At 48.1% G+C, this 21,496-nt stretch overlaps 1 long non-coding RNA gene across 1 annotated transcript; it reads left to right on the forward strand.

Annotated features, from left to right (window-relative positions):
* The first annotated feature begins 6 nt into the window (after nucleotides 1–6).
* Nucleotides 7–20,652, forward strand: LOC105990484. The gene is made up of 2 exons (XR_001175311.1): nucleotides 7–333; nucleotides 18,307–20,652. It is a non-coding gene; the product is annotated as an uncharacterized LOC105990484 (long non-coding RNA).
* The last annotated feature ends 844 nt before the right edge of the window (nucleotides 20,653–21,496 follow it).

The raw sequence follows: 21,496 nt of genomic DNA on the forward strand, positions 1-21,496 counted from the left end.
CGCCCCCGGCCCGCGCGTGGACCCCCGGGCAGCCCGGGGCCTTGGCGGGCTGTCCCTCCGGGGCCGGCGGTTCGCCCCTGCGCCGAGAGACCTCGTCATCGGGGTTCCAGAGCAGCCTCAACTACATCGCCATCGACGTGAGGGACGAGCCACCACCCGCGCAGCACCCCCAGTCCGCAGACAAGAGCTCCTGGGGCCGGACCCGCAGCCTGGGGGGGCTCCTCGGCGCGGTGGGTGGCGGCGGCCCGGGCCCCAGTGCCCTGCCTGCCGCCAGCGCCTACGCCAGCCTGGACTTCCTGTCCCATCACTTGAAGGAGGCCACCGCGGTGAAAGGTAAGGCCCGGGTGAACGGTGAGGCCGGTGCGGGGGGGGGGGGCAGAGGCCGCCCCTGGGCCTCCCTCCTGGCTGGACGCCGGGGCACGGGCGCGGACACAGGTTCACCCCCCCCCCTTCCCCGAAGAGCGCGGGGGGGGGGCGGGAAACGACACTTAGGTGGGCCCTGGGTTTCAGTCTTCCCCGTGGGAGGGAGACTAGCCTTGTTTCAGCCCCATTTCTCTTGAGTCCCTTCCCCACCCCTTGGCTCTGAGGAAGTTCACCGGCCAAGACCCGCTCGAGGTCGAAGGTGAGACATGGCCAGAGGCAGACCGTTGGGGGGGCTGCTTCCTCGTGGGCCTGGCCCGACCCCAGGTCGCTGTTCAAGCCACAAGGCTTAGGAGAGGCCTTGGTACATGGGTTTGGGTGGCTGCTGAAAGGGAGCATCCCAGATTTGCAGGTAGCCGGAGGAGCCTGCCCATGGGGGTGTGGTTGTCACTTGGAGGGCTTGCAGCACCCTGCATGCTGTCTGGGAACCCTGGTTTACCACCCAGGGTGGGGTGGTGATCTAGGTGGGGCCTAGCCCAGAGCCTGAAGGTCTTTTTATTGGGTTTGGTTTTGTTTTCGTTTTTTTCTTTGAGAGCCCAGGCTCTCTTCAAATTCTCCATCTTCCTGCCTCAGCCTCCTGAATGCTGGGATTGGAGGCGTGCATCACAGAAGGTGCAACTCTAGTCAATCCTTAGGTTATGTGTGGATGATGGAACTCGGAGAAACCAGTGGGGCAGTTTTAGAATTACAGACCCTGTGATAGTCAATCATGGGCTGACAGAGATCAAATGCTGGTGTTTCTCACTGTAGCCTGGTGGTTTAAAAGTGCAGCCAGGTCTCAGGATCAGTGCTTTAAGGAAACAGGGCAAGACAAAAACACAGGTCTTTCCAAGAACAGCTGGACATGAGGCTGCTCAGCGCTCTTCCCATCTCATTAACTATCCATGAGCAACCAGAGATGGGTTTGCGCTCTCTCTGCAGCTGGCCAGCCCTTCTGGCTGCCTTGGACTGAGAATGGGCTGTCAGGGGAGGCAGGAGGAGCTGGAGTGTTGTTAGAGTCAAGTGTTGTTAATTGTGTAGCTGTTGGTTCGGGTGTTAGCAGGCCAGGCTGAGGGAACCGTTCCCTACTACTAGTGTGGGTAGACCCTGTGCTGGGTGCTGGTGTGAGCTGAGCACTGACTGGCAGAGGGGATGATGGGATGTTGCGGGATCCGCATGCCTTTTGTTTGTAAACTGAGCAGACCAGATGAATGCTGCTGAAGTCCAGCATGGATGATGTGAAATGATAGCTGCAGGCAGAGTACCCTTTGTTCTATTTCCTTTCCTATTACGGCCGTAGAAAGGCAGAGACAAAGTCAGACGGAATGATCAGATTCAGGGCCCGAGAGGTTGCTGCCATGTTCTAATTCAGGGGACTTCAGTTGAAGGTCACTTTGCTTGGAGTTATATTAAACACTGTGAAATTGCGAGGGTGCCAGGGAATCAAAGTGCTAGCTGCCATCCAAACCATCAACCATGTAAACAGAGCAGCGTGGAAGGGGATGGGAAGGAAGATGAGGGTTTGCGCATGCGTGCACCCACTTACACGCAAACATATGGTGTGTCCACGTGGGTATACATCAAAGTCAGACGGAGGGAGCCTCTTTTTGCCTATATCTGCTTCTAATTAGATGTACAGCCTGAGGATGGAACACCTCCCTGTCTTGATGAAGGGGCAGATGGAACCCACAGAGTTGAGGTGGATGGGTCCAGGACTGTGATTTTTTTTCCCATGGAAGCCTGGGCTACAACCCAGCCCACACCCAAGAGGACTCAAGGCCTCTAGAACCACTGTATTTCAGCTTAAAATTCCATTGTAGGTGGCCTCTTGTAGAATAGTGACAGTTCTGATCTATAGCAGGTGAGTTTGCTTAGACACCTGTCTTAGTCTGCCCTATTTAAGGTTTCCATAGGCGTAAAATTGCTCTCCACCTATAGGATTCACAGTTCTGAAGTCTAGGCAGCAGTTTGCTTGCATGTTCCATGCTGAATAGAGGTCATTTTAGTTGCTGCTCTTTTTCCAAAGTCTGTGGTTATTATGGTAAGCAGCCTTATGAGAAAGAAAAAGACAATGCTAAAGGAAAAAGATAGTTCCAATTTGTCCAACTGCGCCCAAACCACATGTTAAAAAGAAGGCACATAGGCCAAAATGGATTTCTAGAAAATGACTTCAGGGAACAGGAGAAAGGGAGAGGCGAGCTTGCGGTCCTTGCTAGGGAAGCCTGTTCCCTGCTGTGCAGTACATGCTGGACTTCATGGAATGTTCCTTTCTATGGAACTGAAAGAGGATGTTTAGAAACTCAGAATGGACATTGACTTTCATGAAACTCACACATGCAAGTAGAAACTTTATTTTCAGTGCTTACAGATTACAGGTTTTTTGTAGATGAGTGTCCTTGGGGAAAATGATTTATAAAGTTGGATTCAAGTACTTCTTTAGGGGGTGTAGCAGGAAATGGGCTTCGTTTTGCCCGAACTCTTAGAAGCTTCCAACCAAATCAGCTGCAGATCAGACCTTGTCAGTGCCTGGGAAGCAGAATAATGGGGTGGGGGCCCGTGGTGTTCTGTAGTGTTGAGTGTTTGCACACGTGGTAACTGATATGTTTGCGCACATGGTAACCAAGCCGCCCAGTTGCAGCAATGATTGGTAATAGCAGAATTGGGAACCAACTGAGAGCAGCACTGACAGGAAAGCCAGCACACCTTAGTTGTGTGTATATACATATGGTGTACATGTGTGTACTAATTTATGCTTATTATCTTACTGGTCATGTGTGTTATGTGTGTGTATACAGAAAAACGTGATTGTTCTATAGGATTTTTAAATGTTATGTGTTTGAAAGCAGCTCCTTAAGAGTAATTTTATTTCTGTATGAGTATGCTAGGTTGATATGGCCTCTTGCGACATGTTGGTACATCCTTACTAAGGGGCTTTTTATTCTAAAATTGGTTTGTGTGTAGCAAACAGATTAGATAAGAACTACGACTACATGGGCTGGGAAGGTGGCTCAGTGGTTGAGTGCTTGCCTTGCATGCACAAGGCCCTGGGTTCGATTCCTCAGCACCACATAAGAAAAAGCCGGAAGTGGTGTTGTGGCTCAAGTGGTAGAGCTCTAGCCTTGAGCTGAAAAGCTGAGGGACAGCGCCCAGGCCCAGAGTTCAGGCCCCATGACTGGATCAAAAAAAAAAAAAAAAAGAACTATCACTACAAAAAGCATCTACTTTTTTAAGTTTTCCTGGTATAAAGACCATCCACTCCTATCTTGGAGTAAAAAGAGTCTGAAATTAAAAGTGTTTCCAAAGGAAGAATAAGAATTGGAACTCTTGTCTGGAAGGTATTGCCCCTCCAAGTCGTAAAGTAGTGCCATGAGCCTCAGGAAGGCTGCATGGGCCGGCTTTGCTTCTGGGAGGTGCCCTGGGCTATGTGGATAGAAATATGGTGCAGGGCGCCCCACCCTCTTTGCACCAGGAGACAGCCAAGGTGCCTGAGAAAACACACAGGCTTTCGTGAATGAAAGTCACGTGGCTTGTTCTGATTCCTTTATTGAAAGAGAAACCTTTACGAAAATAGTACTTCAGAGACGGAAGAAGCAGAGTGCGTGGAGCCAGGCAGCCAGGTTTCCGGCTGCTGCTCTTGAGTCTGCGTGTGACTGGGCAGGCTGCTTCACCCCTGCTTCTTGGTTTCTAGCTGCTATGGGGTGATGCTAATCTTTCTCTCACCCTGTCTCAAGGCCCCATGAGAGACAGTGGAGATCATAAACACCAAATGTGTTGGAAGACCCTCTGGTGCATGCAGGCAGGCTGTGATGCTGAGCTGGTGAAGATGGGGTTCTGGGGGTGGCAGGGCACTCCCACCAAGCCCTTAGTAGGCAGCATATGGAGGCAGTGCCTCCTGAAATGCTTGTCTTGGCTGCTTCTCTGCACGAGTCTCTACGTTCAATGAGAACCAGTGTCCCCTCCCTCTCCTTCCTCCTTTAGCCTAGGGTTTCTTCAGAGAGCTAGGTGTAGCCCTGGCTGAGTGGTAGATTCTTTACACATGTGAGAGGTTCTGGGTTTGATCACCATCCAGCAGAAGAAAACAAAACAAGATTTGTTCGTAGAAAACTCTGGAAAGTAACAAAGTAGTGTTTCACATTTCACAGTAGAATAACAATGCAGAAAACTGCCTGATTTCTGACCCATCTTCAAAGCCCACTTTGGATTCCCTTTGAGAAGTTGTTCCCCTGTGAAGAGCTCTTGACAAGATCAGAATATATCACCAGAATATACATTTAGGAAAACTTGGGTGGGACTTAATGGAGGAGGGCAGAATAAAGGCTAGCAGAGGCCGGAACTTTCCTGGCTTTGTTGTCTAGGGGTTGGTTTCACTCTGTCTTCACTGACGGGTTACAAGTATAGTTTTGATTTGTAGCACTGAGCTGTTTGGTTGTCAAAGTAGAGGAGGAAGATGTTTGGTTGTTTTGTTCTTCTACCCCCCGAAGAGGAATTTTGGTAGATAGGTAGTGTTTGGTTTTCTTTAGCAGGATCTCTGTTGTAATGGAGCTCTTTTGAGAAGGGCTGGCAGAAGGCTCACCGACAGTATGGGCATAATAGCTTTCTGTTAAAATTCCTACTAATGCGATTCTGTGCAAGCACAGTTCCAGGAGCTAGGTAACCTGTGGTATCAGATCTGGCAAGTGGAAAGGCTTTTTTGTCTTGTTTTGTTTTGTTTTGTTTGTGGGGTAGCATAGAATCCATTGCTCCCATTTCACCTTAGAAACTGAAGGGGAAATGTAACTTTACTCTTATCTGCCTCGCCAAGTGCAGAGCGGGAAACAGGCAGAGGGAAACGGAGCCCAGCCTAGCACGCCCCTCTGGGGCTGTGTGTGTGTGTATGGGGCAGGGGGTGTCTTCTCTGCACTTTGTTTCTCTAGACCAGCAGGAGTAAAACATATGTCTCTGTAGACGCTGTCTAGATGAGCTAAGAAAAATTTCTAAATTTTCAGAATTGCCAGTTTTTGTAAAAGGTGAGGGGACTTACCAGTCCCAAGTTCTGTGACCACCCTTTTATCCACCTGGGTTGAGACACTGGGTAGATTTTCTGTGGCTTGTATGCGCGCTTATCCGGACAGCAGCGGCAACTCGGATTGGTGAGGGTTGATGCTGCTGGCGGATTCAATGCCACTTTGTTTCTGGAGAGCACAGGAAGGCTGTGCGGGAGGAAGTGCTGAGGTCAGGGGCGGTCGCGGGTTACTCCGTGTTGTTCAGGAGGGCCACTAAGACTGGTGCTAAAAGTGTACTGAGATAATGGACGCAGGTGGAGGCTGGGTAGGGAAGGCTAGGAGAGATGTGCCTGTGCCAGGAGCTTGCTCTGTAAATAGTGCAAAGGATGCCAGGTAGGTCTGTGCCTGCTGGTCTTCCTTCTTAACTGAACACTTCGTGCGAATGGTAAAACAGCCACTTTAGTACCTCTGCTAGGCTACAAAGATACTAAGTGTGCAAATCATGGTTACTTTTCCAAAGACTCCGGGTCTTTAACCTTGGCATGCCTTTCTTATACCATATGTGATGCTTCTGCTTGGAGCTCTATTTATCACTTCTTGTGCTTTTACCACAATTTGGAATACTTGGTTCAATATTTTGATCTGTGGACATATACTTTAGAGATAAATGGTTACATGTATTGTGCTGTGCAATACTGGGTCTTTAGTGTTTGTTTTATAGAGTATTGAAGCTGATGGTGTATGTATGTGGGGGGGGGTGTGCATGCATGCATGAGTATGCACAGTACTTGGGGATTGTACTCAGGGCTTTGTGCTTGCTACACAGGCAATCTGCTACTGAGCCACACCTCTAGCCCTTTTTGTTCTGTTTAATTTTGAGATAGGGCCTCCTGTTTAGGCCCACACTGGCCTGCATGTAAGGTCCTTTTACTACAATACATAGCTATTTCTGATGAGATGAGGGATCTCATAAACTTTTTTTTTGCCTCAAACCACGATCCTCCCAATTCCAGCCTCTGAGTAGCTAGAATTTTAGATAAGAAACACCAGCATTTGGTTTGGGGATGGTAGGTTTGTGAGAGTGTGTGTGAGTGTGTGTGTATGTTTTGTCCAATCATAGTCCAAGTGGCAACAGTTATTTTTCCTTATAAATGAAACTCAAATATTAATGATAGAGTTTGTGACCCATTTGAAACTTGACACGATACCTTAAGCATAATTATGATCTTACTGTTAGATAAGTGATCTATTTATATGGAACTGGTACTTATACTTGAGTGAATTTTTATGCTACATTAAGTTCTGGGTTTCTCAAAGCATAAAAATAGTTATTATGATATGATTTTGTTACCTTAAAATTCATGTGCTTGAGTTAAGAACAATTTGTGCTTTTTCGTGTGGGAGAATGCACAGCGCAACGTAGAGGACCTGAGACCGTGAGATGTTCTCTCGCTGTGAACTCTCTGGACCTCATGTGTTACCGCCAAAATGTGTCACCAACAATCCTAACACTTGGTGCACAGTTACTGATTTTGAAAGAATGATCTTGAAGTTGGGTGCATTGGAGCCAGTATTTTGGTCAGTTATGAAAGGTAATTCCATACGGCGAAGAACTGGGGTAAAATTCAGAGGTTCTTTTCCTTGCTTCATAGTATGAAGATATTTCTAAACGTGATGTTATGTAACATTACAAAACATCCCACGATGTGAGCAGGGCCAACTAAGTTCTTATTTGGGGGGAGAAAAGACCCTTCATCTCAGAGAGGACAGGGACCTGCCCAAGGTCACTGAGCAGGAGGAGTGATGGCTCCTCTCAGGTCCCAGTGAGCGCTGGGGAAGTGTAGAGACCACAGGGGCATGAGGACTTGCCATGGGCCTGAGTCAGACAGGCACAGCCAAGGGGGGAAAGGCAGCACTGGAGGAAGCCCTTGGTTTTCTAACCACTTCAATGCCTGCCAGTGTGAAGAGCTTAGGATTTGCTGTTACTACTGTGGCTCCTGTGATGCTGCTGGTGAATTTTAGAGTTTATGACTGAATTGTTGGTGGATCCGTGGTGGTGAGGGACCCAGCTCCGCTCCTTGGAATTCTGCTGTCTGCAGAGGGGAGGCTGTCTGTTCCTCTAGCCGTTTTCAAAATGCATTTTAGTAAAGCACACTGGATATTTGGCAAGATGCCTCCACCCCCAAGTCCATTAAAACTGCTCCAACTCAGTGTGGTGACAATCTGAAAAACACTAACAAACAAATGCCAGGGTATCTGAGGGCATGGGGTTGGAGGCGCTGACATATTGTACCTTGCTTATTTTAAGGTTATGAAAACAGAGGCCCAGGAACTTGGTGTCTTATTCAAGGTCAGCGGTCTCATGAGGGCAGTGTTGTTTGTAAATATTGCGAGAAGCGTTGCAGAGCGCTCCTTGGCTCTTCTGTGACCCTGGCTGACTCTCCTCCAGGATGTAGCCTGCTCCCTTAGGACAGACCCTGCCCTTCTGTGGATACCAGCTGAGATAGCTCCCTGGAAGTCAGAAACAGAAAGGAAGGTGCTCACGCATGGGATAATTGGGGTGAAAGGCAGTGGATGGAGGAATCAGGAGGATGCTACATCATGTGCTCATTGAGATAGTTCAGACCTGAAGGCCAAGCTGATGCTGTCCTCCAATCCCAAGTCCTGTGTGCTGAGGCCAGGGCCTGCCTGCCCTGCTCCCAGGGATGTTGGATGGGTGGGAATACCATCCACTCCTCATTACAAACAAGTCCACTAGCCGTTTCCTACAATATGGGTCATCCACCTATTTAATGACAAACTTACCTGAGAACTGACAAATTTAGAATTTGCCTAAGGACCAAATAAGTCATCAGTTGTTACTGGGCGCTATCTTCAGGGGAGTTCAACCTTTTTTTTTTTTAAGATCCTTTGAAATCTTAATTAGGAGATTAAAAAATGACTTTACTGGATTTGTACATAAGAGAAATGGTTTCATGCAGATGTAGTTGGACCAAGCTGCTCTCTCTTTTGCCCCATTTTTTTATGTGACTAGGAGTGCTTGAACTCCTAAGATGTCCCATGCTTCAGAACACACAACAGGTGAATGTGTGCTGGTGCTCTGGGCGGTGGGATGTGTGGCCAGCACTGGCTAACATTTTGAAGTGTGCTCTTCTTCTAGAAAGTGGCAGCATGCACAGCCAGTCAGTCACCCAGCAGCACCCTAGCTACAGAGGCGGGGGAGGGGGCACCTTCCACAGGACAGAGGAAAAGGGAGTGGTTTTCCTGCTGGGGGTGAGGCACCAGCAACTTCTTTCCAGCTAAGGGCAAATGTCAGGTTCAGCTCCTTCCCCTCCCCCATCTGCATAATGAATTTATTGAGCACTGACTTAGTTGAGAAAACTAGGATGATCTGGAATTGGGAGGAGGGGGTCTTCCTCCTGCCTCAGTAGACTCTCCTGTGCCAGCTTCTGAGTCCTCTGGGAATATGTGCCTCTGTGTGGGGGCTAAGGACCTAGGAATGCAGCGCTTTCGTTGCCTGAAGCTGTGGACATAAGAAGGTGCTGACGTCAGTGATCGTGTAATCCTGTGAGTTTCCAGGTGTGAGAGAAGTTGCCAGATCGTGCCTTTGAGTTAGGCCACGCTCCCCTCTGTTCCAGGCTTGGCCCCACCCAGCTCTTGCTGGTCTCTCTCCTTCAGAACTTGGGCTGCCTCTGATGGATGGGCAAATGGGGGAAATTGTGAATCAGGGAGACAAGTCTTGGAAATAGGCCAAGATGTCCTTACTAAACTTAAAAACTATGCAAATAGTGCTTTGGAAAGTCTGAGCAGTGAGCAGGATTAGACAGGGAAGGGATTATACTGCATGAGCAGCTTGTTTTGTTTGGAGATCAGAAATGGCGGCACTAGGACCCCGGGGCACACAGACATCACCAACAGCACTGCCTGGAAAAGGAGGGCCTACTGCTTGTACCTTGACAAACTTCTTCAAGGATAGATTACCAAACGGAGCAGCTTCTGTTTTTTTCTGAATTGACAGTAGGCATTCCTTGTTTCCTGTCTTCCTACATAAAAGTGACCTAAAATAACACCTGAAGTGGACAGCTGGAACACGCCCTTCCAGTTGTTTTTGCCAAATGAGTTTGGTGAAACTTCTAGAAAGAACTTTGGCGTCATTGTCAGGTAGACTTGTGATGCACAGTTCGCTGGAAGAAAGTGTGCATTAGAGGATGCAGGAGTCACAGCACTGTGGAGGCTGCCTTTTCTTTCTGAGAGTGAAAAGGTACTTTAATTGAAGTTGGCTTCAGAAAAATAATCTACCTCATAGGATAAGCAAAATAATTAATTGGAAAAAAAAAGTCACCCATTGGTGGCTTGTAGCTACAATCCTAGCCACCTAGGAGGCTGAGAGTCACAGCTCAAAGCTAATCTGAGCAGAAATGCCAGTAAGACTCTCATTTACAGCAAAGAGCTGGAAGTAGAGCCGTGATTCAAGTGGTAGAGCACCAGCCTTGAGTGAAACAAACACTAAGCAAGAGCAGGGGGCCCTGAGTTCAAGCCCCCATACAGACACAAAAGTAAAATTTAAACTTTAATGAGCTGGGATGCAATACTAGATTATAAAAAGCACACAAAACCAGCATAAATAAATGTCAACACATTTGCAAACACTTTTGAGATTTTGACAAGTAGTTCTTTTTGTTGTTTTGTTTGTTTGTTTGTTTTTTAGTGGGAATTACCTTGTAAAGGCAGCTTCCAAACAGAATGACACTTTGGCATTTGGGGTCCAATTAAAATGTTAAAGATAGCGTGGAACCAACTCTTTCTGGCATGGTGTTCCTCTGATGCCACCTGTAGCTTAGTTTATCAGCAGCGCTGGCTGCGTATGGTCTTGGTACCAAGTGTATAATCACTGCAGCAAAGTACCTATGATTCCTCGTGTCCTGAGCTCTAGAACTCAGGCTGTGAGCACTGACTTACTGTTACCTGGGTCCTCTACTGACCGAGGGAGGCAGAGTGCAGTGGACAGTCCAAGTCTTAAGTCAGTTCACAAACAGAGGAAGTGCACTGGGTCTCCTGAGAGTCCAGGTAGACAGCATTGCCCCAGAGCTGACTCTTTGTGCATCCTGGTCTACCCTGCCAAATCAATGACTGAAGAGGCAGCCAGAGCTGGGGTTCGCCTGGCTGGGAGTCCTGCCCAGCCCCACCTTTCCGGCACTGGAGCTGGGTGCTACTATGTGGAGGTTTCCTCTCTGAGAAGGCATGATCTAATCACGCCGATCCTCCATCCTAGATGCTAGCTCGCTCCATGCTGGTTTTAAGGCCCTCCATCTTCCCTTACCTCGTGGCAGGCACATGGCTGCATCCAGGCCCTTGGGTTTGTTGGTCCCCTCTCCCACCCTGGGGTCTCCTGGCTGCCCTTAGCTCCTGGACTGAAGGCTGCCTCTGACCTCATCTGACCTTGTCTGTCTCTGTCCCTCTGTTCTGGCCATTGAGTGCTGCTGCGTCCAGCTCAGCCTTGGGCAGAAATGGAGACATTTTATAGTTCCTAGGAGAAGTTATAAAATTAACCTGCTGCTCTGTAAGCAAACTCAAAGATAGAAATCAGCTCTCACGATTTCACGTACACTGAGTATCCAGAATGACACACCAGAAAGTTCCTGGTGGTCAGATCCACTTCCAGGGCAGAGCTTTGGGGGAGTGGATGCCCTCAGCACCCATGGAACCCGCCGGTGCCTTCTCCCTGCTCTCCTCGCCAGGTCATGGCCTGTGCAGGCGTCCAGGAAGGCACGGCCCTGCCGGGACCCCACACAGCTTTGAGGCACAGGGACTGGGGACATGGTTCTCTTGCAGTCCAGCCCCTTCCATGTGGGCAGTGTCCTTTCTCTGAGTTGATAACTTCCCTTGCAGCTTGTGGTTGCCGGCTCTTGTCCTCTGGGGCTCATGCCATATGCTGGCTGGGTGGGGACGTGTCCATTGATGTGGCCACCAGGGGGGCTGGCACCGTCTCCAGGCCTGAGCAATGTCATCCTTGCTCTAGAGTCAAGAAGCCAGGGACCCTGGGCGCAGCCTTGCACCCTGATGGCCATTCCAGGAGGGTGAGCCCTGTCCACCCTCTCCTGCAAGCCTGCTTTGAAGGTGTCCCTAGAGCTGCCAGCCTGAGAGTCCTTGTGCCTGGAATGTGTATGGATCCCCGCCGTGGGGCGCTGCGGTCGGGGTTCTGAAGCTGGCATGCCGCTGCCATGCGGCTGCCTGGCGGTTTCTGATTGGGATGGGGTTTCTGCCTTGGCAGAGGAGTTTAGTGCACACATTCTGTGTGAACCAGAGAGGCCAGTGGAGCTGGCTGCCCATTCCCCACCTCCTCCCACCCCCAGTCTCCTGGTCCTGTACTGCCACACTGCTGCCGGAGATGCACGCAGCTGCCTTCTGGGGACCAGGAGAGGGGCAAGGAGTCTGCCTCCTTGGAAACTCTCATTAGGAGGAGTTCATTGTATGCCAAGGCTTCTTGGCCCCTGGTTAGTCCTGTGATGTCAACACGGCTGTAGTTTGGATGGAGGGGGCCACGTCAGCAGGTGTGCTCAGACACCTGTGGCCAGGGCACTGGCTGGGAGCCGTGGGAGCGGTCAGCCCTTGGGCATCTCCGGGCTGCCTGTCCTGGAGAAGGCTTTGTAGTTCAGAGTCCAACATGTGGCTGCATGTAACAGCGTTTGAAGGTGCAGGAAGAAGCCGAGGGGACTGGGCATGAGTCACACGGCTAGTATGTGTTACTTTATGTGTGAATTGGCATTCATGTATCATTTGTCGGTTGCGATTATGTTTTATATTTAGAATCTCATCTAGTGATTTTACAGTGGCCTCGCTGGGGGGGAGTCGGGGCAGGGAGAGAGTCCCTTATGGAGGGAGGGACTCCCGTATGGCTGAGGATTGCGGAGCTAGTGGGGGTGCTCCCAGGTCCTGGGGCTCCAGCTCTGCCTGAGTCTTCCACTCAGGAAGTGCACATGGAAGGCATGTGGTTCTGGACTGTCAGCCAGGCTGCGCTGAGTCACCCCAGGGAGCAGCTGCATGTGTCCAACACAGCCACAGACCCCAGAGCCTGGTGGGGAGAGACCACTACTGTGTGTGGCTCCTGAGCTGGGCTTTCAGATACATCTCAGTCACAGGAGGACTGTCATATCACCAGCTCCTCCCAGAGAAGATGAGGCACCGTCCTCTCTTGCCTAGATCCTCTTAGTCTGGTTGAGAATTTACCTCCAGAGTTGTGTAAGTATTCTCAGGAAAGACAGGTTCCGCTTCAATGGTATGTAAAAACAGGTCACATGCCAGTAATCCTAGCCACTCAGGAGGTCGAGATCGAGGATCACAGTTTGAAGCTAACTACAGGCCAGAAAAATCCATGAGACTTACCTCCCCTTAACCAGCAAAAAGCCAGAAGCAGAGGTATGGCTCAAGTGGTGGAGTATCTACCTTGGGGGAAAAAGCCAAGCAAGAATGTGAGACCCTGAGTTCAAAAACAAAACAAACAGAAATCCAAGCCATTTGGAGATGGACCTCATTTAAACATTGATTTCCATGTTTTCTTAACATGACAGGAAAACTAAAAACATTTGTATTGCAAGTGTAAGATTTACCATTTATGTGGCTATAAATCATACTTGCAAAAAATGTGTTAAGTCTGTGTTAAGTCTGGGAAAATAATTACATGGCTTTATAGGTTATTGGTAATTTTAATGCAAATTTTATTACTTGCCCCCCCCCCCCGCAGTATTCTTACCAGAGCTGAAAAATAGTACTTAGAATGACATGTTCAAATGATCTGGCTATGAATTTCAGAGCGGATGTGTGCAGCTGTACCCTCATAGAATCAAGAGCACCAGGGTCATGTGTGTGTGGTGATGAGCAGATGTACTCAGTGCCTCTTGTTATGAGTGGAAGAGCCAGAGGTGTGCTGCTTTGCCACATGATCTCTCCATGGCTTCCTCCATGGTCTTCGGTAGGGTCTGTAACAGGATAGCATGGTATTGGTAGATAGTATCAGCTTTCTGAAGGACATAGGCTTGCAGATACTTTCTGAGGGAAGGATATCAGTTAGACTTAGGTGTAACACAAAGATGGAAACACACAGTCTTAATTTTGACAAATTGCCCATCCTGGCTGACAGGCTCTCTGTCAAGGGAGATGATAAGTGTTTGGGGCTTCATTGTTATATAGTGTCTGTCAGAGCTATCCAGCTATATTCAAGGCAGAAGTGCTGTGGGAGTAGGCTGTGTTCCAATAAAACTTTATTTGTAGGGACAGGCTGCAGGCCAGGTTTAGCTATGCTTGTACTGATCTCTGCTTTGGAATATCATTCTCCTTAAGATGAAAGGGCTCCTACTTCTGGGTCTTGGTTCTAAAATTTTGTTTTCCTTTAGGAAATTGTGTTCAGCTTTCCCCTTCCCCCAGGAGCAATGGCTTAGACCACATGGGGTGTTTTTTCCTAGTTAGGCGTAGCTTGGTTAAGGACTAATAGCATGATGCTAGGTGCTGGGAACACAGACCAGGAAAGCCTGGCCAGACTCATTTTAGCAAGGAAGACGTCTCTAAAGCATACATGCAACAGGTAAGTGTCATCTGGGAAGCAGGATCAGATACCATGGTATTATTTGTGGTGTCCTTTGAGGAGAGTTTTATAAAGAACCAATGAAGGAAACTAGCATTACATAATCCACTTAGACTTAGATTCTTAAAAAAAAAAAAAAAGTACCTAAAGATGGAGAGGAAAACAGGTTACTCTGGTGAGGAAGGAACAGGCGGCGGTAGTCACACGGACAGGTCTAGAGGTCTGAATACAGCCACATAAGGGAACTGGGGGTTTTTGTGAAGCGTTTGAGCTGCTTTCTCTTTCCATAAAACTTAACTGTGTGGCTCTACTTGACGGTGGCTTTCTTACTATCTGCATGTTCCCTGGTGCTGTGTTCTCCAACTTGGCATGACATTACTTACTGCAAGCAACATTTATTTACTTTTTTTTTTTTTTTTTACAAAAAGCTGGTGATATGGGGTAGAAGTTTAAACTTTTGGCCCACGTTGGACACCCAGCACACCCTTCTGTCTCCCATGGTGCTCCCAGGAGCAGAGTGACTAGTCCCCAGTCAGCAGGGTGGACAGGTTTAGGCTCGAGCCAGCACATTTCCCAATTTGAATGAAGTCCACCAATGAGCCAGGAGGCATTTGGTGCCCCAGGTGTTTGGGAAGGAAGAAAATACCATCTCTCCTGTAATTTTGCCCCTGTTCCTTTAAGAAAGGAGGATGGGTCAGAGAACGAACCCAGACATGACCCTCCGCAGAAGGACAGCTGACCATGGTGGGGACTGTGCAGGGTCTGTGGGGGAGATTGGGGTGTAGAGTGGAAGCTTGAAGGCAGTGATTGGTGGTCTGGGAACCAGGAGCACCAAGTCACTGGGTCTCACACAGAGGGTTAAAGGGACAGATACCTTTTATTCATCCAGCCTATGAGAAAACTAGATTTTCTCATCCTGTCCCCGATTGTGTCATGAGCAAGTTGCAACTCGACGTCGGGGAATGTCTAACAGCAGGGATGGGGAGGGCGGCGGCCTGCGGAGCTTGTAAAAGTGCCGTCCCATTTGTCACAGCTTGCTTACTCACCCGGGTTTTCCTTTTAAGTTGCTTCCCCCCCCCCCCAGTTTAAAAGAAAGTTTAATGACCGTTTTTCTTAGAATCTCTGGCTTACTTGTTATCACACCCAGCAGTGCTTATTTTCCCCTTCTCATGAGAGTTTTTCACCTTCAGTGAAGTAAGGAGATACTGAATTATCAGGCTTACTTTTCAAGGAATTTCTCCTGTGACTGAAGTCTTATGTCCCCTCCTAATTCTATGTTTAGTCTAAAAGGTCTAAATGGGGCACTGAGATGGCCTGAAAAGTATCAAACTTACCCAAGAATCTATTTTTTTCTTAAGTGTATTTGTGACTAGAAACAATATATAACAATATAACTATATATATAACTATACATGTGTATATATATATATATATATACATACACACACGCACATACACACACACACACACACACACGCACGCGCGCGCCTAACAAGTATTTGGTTTTGGTTTTGTCTTTGCTATGAAAAGCAGAATCTTTCTGCACTATGAACTCAGAGATGCCCTAGTGTGTGGACACCACACTACTCTCTGAATTCAGGGGCTGCTTTGCCCTCCTCTGGCTCTGCCCAACCTGGGACAGTGGTGGTGGGGAGGTTGGGGCGGGGACAAGCAGGGCTCTTCAGAGAGAACCCGGTGAGTAGAATTGCTGTGATCCAGGCATGTGGACTGGGTTGTGAACACTGGACTATAACCCTGAATTCAAATGTGTACAAACACAAATTGAGAAAACCATAATGAAAATATACGTGTGAGTCAGAATGACTGGCCACAGTGACGCCTGACCTCATTGGCTAGAACAGACGTGCCTGTGTGTATTGCTGGCACAATCTGGCCTTGGTATTTGCTTGGGTTTCCCCAGTGTAATTGTGGTTGTGGCACTCTGCTCTCTGGTGCTGTGACATCTCGGTATTCTGACACTTCCTCCACGTATTGCATGTAGCCTTTCTGCCTGTTTAATAACAGTGCCTCAGTTTTTTTTTCCTTTCCTTCCTCTCCTGCTCCCTCCTCTCTTTTAGGGAGCAGGACCAGTGGGTTGAAGCCTTGAAGCCATGGTAGGGGCATTCTTGCTCATTTGCATTTGCTGGCTGTGTTCAGCGGATGAGAAAGGGTGGAATTAGAACTGGTTTGTAGGGATTACGTTTATTGCCCATGGGACCTGCAACCCACGGCAGAACAACTTCCTTGGCTATGCTGCTCTGAAGGCTCGTCCCAGAGCTTCCCAGAGCAGTGTCTGAGGTGAAGGTTGCTCTGGGGTGTGTTTGTAATTCCAGTCCCAGTCATACCAGCTCTGGAAGCAAACTTGTGTGTGAGTGTGTGTGTGCTTGTGTGCACGTGTGTGTGTGTGTGTCTTCCATTGTCTGAGCAACACTGGGAGTCTCCCAGGTTTCCAGTATGTTCTGTTTCACACCTGAGTTCCAAGTCTGCCTTCCTTCCTAAGCACATGCAAGCAATGGCTGTAAATTACTTGTCTGCTGCTTTTGTGGAGTGAACAGAGGTAATGGATAAATAAATACCTGCTACAATCTCAGCCTCAGGAAGCATGAATATTTAAGGCTGAGGATGTCAGGGCAGTGGTGTTAGAAAACACTCTCTTGTTTCTTGTGCTGCATGAACCAGGCCCATAACTTAGCTTAGGAATAAATGAGCATGAGGCCCAGTCTCTTGGATCTGTAGCCCAGTTGTCCAGCCCCGCCTCTCCTTGCTAGAGCAGGGATGTGGATGTGGCGGGGTGGCCAGCATGCCTGGCTGTGGCTGAGTCCACCTCTGGAATTGGGTATCTGGATGTCACTTTGTGGCATCCTGGGCAAGTGCCTTCATAGCTTGGGCTCATTTAGTGCCTTGGCCGGCATGTAGAGCACAGTCTTCGCCACTAACTCACAGTGGGGAAAGGCAGTTTGAATATCAATCAGAGCAGCCAACTTCTGTCTCAGGGTCTTCTTTCTATGAGAAAGTAACAGAAAAGTACCTATGTTTCCCAGGGCTCCATGGCGTCCAGATCCTTCTGCTGTGGCTCAGCAAGCTGCCTCTGGTTTCTCTGTGTTTGCTCCTGGGGTTGCGTCTGTAGGGTCAGTCTGGGTACAACTGTGGGGTTTTGGCAGGTGCTGTGGACTGTCTCTAAGGCTGCCTTGAGAGACCCTGGGAGGGAACCGGGGCAGACTGGCCTCTTTGCTAGTGCAGAATGCTGGGGAATAACAAACGTGGACTCAAGTCCCTTAGGCCAGGAGACTCAGGTCTCTCTGCTCTCCCCTCATAGCAGGGGGCCCACGGGAAGCAGGAGTGCTGTACCTGTGTGTATACAAGAATGTGTGCAAAACATCATGTCCCAGGCTCGTGCACGTGTCAGCTGGTGGCCGTGCTGTGGGTGGTGTCCTGCTTCGTTCTCCGGTGCTGGAGGCACATCTGTCTCCCTGCCAGGACACATGCTTTAGTCAGTGTCTTCTTCCCTCTAAATCTAGAGGAGACCCTGCACCAGGATAAAAGCCAAAAGGAAAGTTGTTGAAGGGCCTTTGTATGAACAAACGGCATGGGTGAATTATGAAAGTTGTTGAAGGGCCTTTGTATGAACAAACGCATAGGTGAATTGTGTCCTTGCCGCTTATTGGATCTTAGCCAGTACTATTTAAAACTTAAAGTTTTGGGATGAGCACAGTGTCTGCCACCTGTGATCTGAGCTATTCAGGAAGATTGTGGGTCAAAGCCAGATCCCATCTCAACCTGTAGCTGGTCTCTGGTATACACCTCTCATCCCAGCTCTTGGACACTGAGATCTGGAGACTCATGGTTCCAGTCAATCCTTGGCACAAAAATTTTGGAGATTACGTCTCAAAAGAAATATGCTAATCATGGGAAGTAGAAATAAGAGGATCACTGTCCCAGGCTTTCTATCCTGGGGAAAAAAGATCCTTTTTCAAAAATGACAAGAGCAGAAAGGGCTTGAGACATGGAATCGGAGTCCGAACTCATAATGGACAGAAAAGGAACTAGATCCACAAAGAAAGTGACATGCCTCTGTGAGTTGAGGGCCAGGTTGGTGTGTCTAACATGGAAGATAGGTGAATACATCTACCAGGGAGGAAAATTTACCTGTTTAAGGTAGAGCATGGCCACAGGGCTCATCTGAGACCTGGCTGTCATCACAGTGAATGATAATGTTCTCCTGTTTCTTGAGGAGGGACAAAGTACCTCCTCCTGGGGAGGGACCCATATCTTGCGGGTTCTCGCACAGAGCTGTGGAGTTTGCTCTGTTCTGGGAGCCATGACTGAGGTCTCTGCTCTCTCTTTCAGAGTGAAGCCCTGGTGGACCTCCACTGCACCTCAAGGTTGCACATCGAGAAAATTGTGCTCCGAGGAGATGCTCAGCACGCCTCCAACCCAAAGCTGCTTTCATGTTTCGTTCCCATCTGAGTAACTCTACATACATTTTGAGACATCTGTGAACTGTGTTAGACAAGAAGCCGACACCATGATCGCCTGCTGCCTCCCTCGCTGCCCCCTCTGTGGGGCATCCATGACTGTGCTGTGTGTGTTGCATTTCGTTTTGTTTCATAACTAAATTAGCAGATAAAGTTCTTCTCCAGCAAATTGGATGTTTCCATTGGCCTTAAATTGTGGCCAGAGTCTTAACTTCCTCTTCCTTTCGTGTTTTACAAAGCAGGGTGTACCCCTCAGCATGCTGGGAGATTCTCCCACACCCACTGGAGTGGTAAAATCTGGTATTGACTGGCTTACACTCAAAACTACCACAGTCCTACCTCAGTTCAAGGTAAAGCTGGGTTGCGGGCTGGTCACAGCAGGACCTTCTGCGAATCCATGTCCAGTGCAGCCCCCCACCTCCGGCGCCCGAGAAGACGCAGAGTCCAGCCAGGACCTGCCAGGACCGGCCGTGTTCATGTGCACACAGAGCCTGGTGTGGGACTGATGATTCTCCACCGAGTGAAATCTGGGACTGGACTTTGACGATGGATTCTAAGAATAATTATTAACTATAACTGAAGCAACCTACTTTTGAAGCTCATCAATCAGCTGGGTGGGGGCGGGTGGGGGCTAGAGGGCATGACTTACCTCTTTGTATCTTTGACTGGTGTATCTAACCTTCTCTGTGTAGATGTTTGTGTAGGTACTTCAAATCGCAAAAGCCTTTTCTCCTATCCACAAGCTCAGATGTCTCTGCTGTCCTGAATCTGGGCCTGCATTTCTCTAACCAAAAACTCACGTAGGCATGCTAGCAGCTCAGAGCTGGTCTAGGTTTGGCAGATTTAACTTTTTAAATGTATTACCTTTAATGCTATTTTGTTGATCAGTAAGGCTGCCCCAAACAGAGAGAGAGAGAAAGAGAGAGAGAGAGAGAGAGAGAGAGAGGAGTCATTCCAGCCATTGTGCAATTAGAGAAATGAGAAGAGAAGCGGTGCCGTCTCTCACAGTCTGTGTTGCTTGATGAGGCTGAGGCTACCCTTGTTCTGTGTTTTCAGTGTTTCGAGAATGTTGGCGTTGTGGCGATTGTCACAGATGTCACCTAGGACTGCTGAGCTTCCCCACAGAGTGTCTGTCAGCCTGCCACCCTGACACGTGGCAGGAGGCACCGCCCACCCCAGTGCCTGTCTCCCTGATCGTCCTGTAGAGGCTGCACTAATGCTTGGAGATTGAGTTGTTGGTTTTTTGTTTTTTTTAATTGGTTTTGTTGTTGTTGGAGAAAATATATATAAATATATAGAGATATATCACTATAGAATAATGCATTAATTAAATGAGGCTTTTTAGAGGAAGACCAAAAAATTCAATGTCTTAAAAAAATATATGTAATGGCAGTGCAAAAGTCTTCCTGCTTCTGTGTGAACCTTAGAACAGAGGATTGTATTGCAAGACAAAGTTGAATGTAAAGTGATCCCCGAGCATTAAGGTTTTACTTTGCTGAGATGACACATCATAGCAGTGCGTAGGCCATACATACCATGTCAGTTTGAAGGTCAGTTTCAGTGTACGCTATACTTTATTAAGATGTACAGAATCTCCAGTTTTATTTCGTTGTGGGACACTAGGAATCGGCGGATGGTACTTGCTCAGGGGCAGAGGACCGAACACAGGCCTTCCTGGTTGCAGTGCTAGATGTGTAGGTTTTGACTCGATCCAGATGGCTCATGTCCCTACTGCACCTGAAAATGCCGATGCTGTACTAAATTCTCCTCTATCCTGTACATTTCAAAAAACAAAAGGCATATGCAATATTTACACTTTTAATTTAGTTTACAGAAATGAACCAAAATGTATAAATGTTATGTTTGCTAAAACTTCACACTGTATATTGGGTCTTTGTACATTTTGCCTGACTTACCTTAAATTTAAAATATTTTTTGCTATATAAACTTTAACAGTTAGTAAACAGTGTTTTCTTTTGGGTACATATTGTTTCTGGATACGAAGATGTTAAATATATTTCTTGCTATCGTGTTAGGAAGAGACTTGACTTCCCTCACCCTGTCTTCCATGAGCGCTGTACATAGGGCAGGTGTGGCGCTGCTGGAGACAAGGATAAACTGGACTAGGGTAGTGCGTTGTATTTTAGTCTGTACTGACCGTGGGTACCCTCCTTAATAGCCATATGCAATAAAATAAAATACATTATTTATGAAACAAATGAAGCTTGGACCTTTGGTGTCTCTTCTGCATGGGTCCAATTTACCTTTGAAATACCAAGTTAACACAGACCTGGTCTACTCCTGAATTACGAGTTGAACAGTGTGGAGTCATCAAAACAAATTTTAGATTCCTAAAAAAAATACTTTGATACCTCTTAAAATCTATACTGGAAACAGAAAATGTTCCTTTAATTATGAGATTTAATGAAAAAATAGATGTGTTTAAAAAACAACCTTCCAACTCATGAGAGTCCTTCTAAGGGCTCATTCTCCATGCAAGTATGAATTCCTTCATGGCTGCTAACAATGTCAGGTGGTAAGAATCGCCCTCTCTGGCTCGAGTGTGCAGGAGCGGAGGGGATGTGGCGGCTCTGAGGCACGTAGGCCGGGAGTAGCAGTGCAGCCTGGAGTCCACTGCCTTCTGTGATGGGTTGTCAGTGTGTGTTGGGGGCTTTGTCTTTGTGGCTGTGGGTCTGTGCTGTGAGACAGTCCCCCTGAGCCCAGACAAAGCCTTGACTCTGACAGAACCTTCTGAGTGCTGGTCCCTCTTCAGCCTCCCAGAGTCAAGGAAGTGATTTGTTTGGTGTAAACTCACAACTAGAATGGGTGGGCTTTGTGGGAAGTTCTCTCCGAAGACATGAGAGAGGACAGGCCAGCTGCCCCTCTGCTGTGAAGGTGGCTGCCATTGGGTGGAAATGGGGGGGATGTGGTTCACCCCTATGTCTGAGAGACTTCCCCCAGAACAACTCCCTTTTCTACTGTTCAGCTCCCTTTTCTACTCTCGCTCCTTATGATAATATTGTGGCACTGAGGAGAGTGGAAAGATCCCCAGTCCCTGTACC

The sequence above is a fragment of the Dipodomys ordii genome, unplaced genomic scaffold (assembly GCF_000151885.1).
Source record: "Dipodomys ordii isolate 6190 unplaced genomic scaffold, Dord_2.0 Scaffold64, whole genome shotgun sequence".
Lineage (NCBI taxonomy): Eukaryota > Metazoa > Chordata > Mammalia > Rodentia > Heteromyidae > Dipodomys > Dipodomys ordii.